Source organism: Macrosteles quadrilineatus, unplaced genomic scaffold, assembly GCF_028750875.1.
Source record: "Macrosteles quadrilineatus isolate MER2022 unplaced genomic scaffold, UCM_ALF_1.0 Scaffold_9__3_contigs__length_116548681, whole genome shotgun sequence".
In the NCBI taxonomy this organism is placed as follows: domain Eukaryota; kingdom Metazoa; phylum Arthropoda; class Insecta; order Hemiptera; family Cicadellidae; genus Macrosteles; species Macrosteles quadrilineatus.
In genome coordinates, this window is record NW_026542602.1 from 27,794,872 (window position 1) to 27,798,216 (window position 3,345).

The 3,345-nt window shown below is 32.3% G+C and overlaps 1 long non-coding RNA gene across 1 annotated transcript; it reads left to right on the forward strand.

Annotated features, from left to right (window-relative positions):
- Positions 1-1,907: 1,907 nt before the first annotated feature.
- LOC129002132 (uncharacterized) lies at positions 1,908-3,076 on the forward strand. The gene is made up of 2 exons (XR_008491540.1): positions 1,908-1,969; positions 2,866-3,076. It is a non-coding gene; the product is annotated as an uncharacterized LOC129002132 (long non-coding RNA).
- Positions 3,077-3,345: the final 269 nt, after the last annotated feature.

A 3,345-nucleotide genomic window follows, 5' to 3' on the forward strand; every position in this document is an offset into this window, starting at 1 on the left:
GGCTATGGTAGATGTGTAATACCATTGACTAACCAACACAAGGGGGAGTATGTTTTATCTATGGTAATACTATAAAATACTGTAAATAAAAAAAAAATTATCAAACTGTGTCCTCCCTTATTGCAAACGCAAAGCTTGAGTATAACTGCAATAAGCATTTTATACTTATATTCCAACCCCGTACGAAGGACGGGTACTCTGCTAGTAAACAAATAAATTGAGTAGTTTTTGGGTAAGGAGAGGCGTTTGAAATGTTTAGAGAGTGCTTCGTCTTTAGATTTGGACAGGGTATAAAATTTGGACTAATGCTTGGATTTTTATGAATTTTTAAAACTTACAATATATCGTTAATGTTGTGGACAGGGGAATCCGAATATTCTGACAAGTACCATTCATATGTCAAATGAAATAATTGCATTTTGGAGCTTGAGCAAACATTCTGTCACAAATTGGCCCCACGTGAACGACTTGACTCTTCTAAATCGATTGCCTTTGTAACATATTTTACGTACCACCTTATTGTAAATGTAAAGAATATAAGTATAGTTAACTCCAAAAAATTGTAAAAGATGTATTCTTAACATATTTGTATATTGGGGAGCGAGCTGGTGTAGTGGTTAGAGCGCGGGACTTCGGTCCGTGAGGTCCCGGGTTCAAATCCCGCCAAATCACCAATGGATTTTATCTAAGTGATAATACCGCAACCCCTAGGTAAGTAATGTAAAGTAATGTGAAAAACAATCCCGGGCTCGTGCCTAGTGTCCTAGGAAAAAAACATATTTGTATATAACTTCTACAATAAAACATATTTTAACATATTTAAAACATATTTTTGTCCACAGAGTTTTTTGTATTTGTTTTTCCTACAAAATGTGAACATTCCATCAAAGTGTCACGCAACACGCAATGATTCGGTTAATTCCGGTTAAATGTTATTATGCAGACTAAGACAGTCACCTGACACATTTCCTAAATACAAGCCGCAAAGTGGTTCCAGCTGAGAAAACCCACGGCTGCTGAATTTCAATGAATATGTTTCACATCCTCACATTTGTCAACCCTACGAGCGGACGTGCTTTCGGATTTATTCTTTGAAATATCTCGCGTACTTCAAATTGACTTGCCTTGACTTGCTAATGTGCTTGGACATAATAGAGTATTCTTTTTTCTTTACTACGAATAATTATAATGTTGGATCATTTGGATTATAGTTAGTAATGCTATTCTTAGTATTCAAGTGGTTTTTTGTAACTTTTATTGTAATTTATTAAAATAATCGTTAAATTAATATTGTTGTTTTTAACAACAAACAATAAATTATAAATATTTAATTTAGGCAAGTATCTATATTGAAAGTTACTAGAGAGCAAGTTGGTCTAGTAATACTTTACACGAGATTTTCAATTCAGTATCAACACTATTTACAACACCATTTTATTATTGTAGTATATTAGTGGTAAAGGTGAAACAGATTTAGTTTTGATGGTTGATACAGTTATGGTATGGTGCAAGATGTGATACTGTAAATAGCGTAAATACCAATTTTACATGCATCTCAACAAAATAACGAGAACCTAGTAATGTCACTGGCCACTTAAGCCTACGAAAAAAAAATACTAACACATATATTGTATGTGATTATGCCGTCACTCTCTAGACCTAACACAAATAAATGTGTACAAACGGTTCCAGGGTAGAACCTTATGGATGTAAAGTTGGGACGGTAAGAAACAAATTGGAAAACCGCTGACAATTTAAGTTTATCGAGTCAATTAGGTGTTGAGAAATAAATAACTTTGACTTTCACAACCTTCAACGTACTGGCCTGGTTTTCCATTGTCAAGCTGCTTTTCAGTTATCTTGTGTAAACTTGCTCTTTCTCTCTTACTTTTTTCCTCATTCTCAGTTGACAGTGATAACAAACACTATCATGTTACCTGTGTCGAAGAGTTTCATCACATTATTACTGGTGAGTTTATTGTTACAATATTTACCGCTTTAACATTGCTTTTAGTGCTTTTCAAAGTACTGTAAAATGAAAATTAAGTACACTGTTAATAGTTAATAAGCAGGTTAAGAAATTTTTTCACATACGATTGTATAGTTTTTTTATGTCAACACTTGATGTATTATAAAGTTGCCCTCCCCGCAGGGAGTCATGTATCCTAATTAATACATGGTTTGACCCTATGACCTGTATCCATTAGTTTTTTCCCCTAAACGTTACGATAGCATATATTTATCTTTCATCGTTTCATTTTTTGACAACTTACATTAAATATGGTTTTAATACTTTATATTCATTATTTTTAATTTATTTTTTCCCATTTCTAAAATATATCATACTCCTTATGCAGCTTAAACATATAACATCCGCTCACTAACACCTAAAACTTCACAATGAGTAATAAGTTAATCTCATCAAAAGTACCTTCAATACCTTAGGAAGATCAAAAGTAAGTGTTTATTAGTATGTTTTTATGATATTATAACTTGTTTCAGAGGAAATATGTTATCTATTCTGGTTAAGAGTTCGATTTTCTGATTGTATTTTCTGAGGTTATATTTTGTTTTGTTTTCCCTTCAGACCTTCACTTTAATTTCTCCCATTACCAATATCTAGAGCCTGGGTATTCTCAGTTTCCTATAAGTTAAACTATCCATATCAAAACAGGTATGTCTTACACAGTATGGTGAATTTACATGTAGGTATTTGAGAACCCCCAAACTTAGATTATGCATAAACATTCTTGCAATGTTATTATAAAACAATGTTTTTGGGATGAGTTATTCAAATTGCTGGGAAAATGGGTTTCTTACTGTAAATGATTTGATAGGTATAATCAACCATAATTATTGGCGTAGGTCTTCAGTGTGTTCGTCCCTTCACTATTAGCAGACGACTCTTCCTCTCAAGACGACTCCTCTTCTCAAGACGACCAGGGTGGTCTTAACGTCCTCGAGATCTTGACCAACGTCCTCTTTCTGCTTCCCAAGATCTTGACATCATTTATGAAGCCAATACTTGATATCGTCTCTCTAAATGTGTTTTAAAATACAACGTAAGTTTTAAATTTAGGTTTTATTTGTTGCCAATGTACATTTGGTTAATTATTAAATTGTTTATAATTATCGTGTAACAAATGTTTATCATTTATATAATACCATTAAAAATAATTTGAAAATATATTTTGTATAACTAACTTTAAAATGTTACTTTCCATAAAAAATATAACTTTCTGTAACTATCAGTCATGGCCATTGTTTTTTATAGTTCTTTTGTTAAATCTTAATTTCTTACTATCTATAATCGCTTACAAAATCCCTTGAACTAGAACAAAAGAT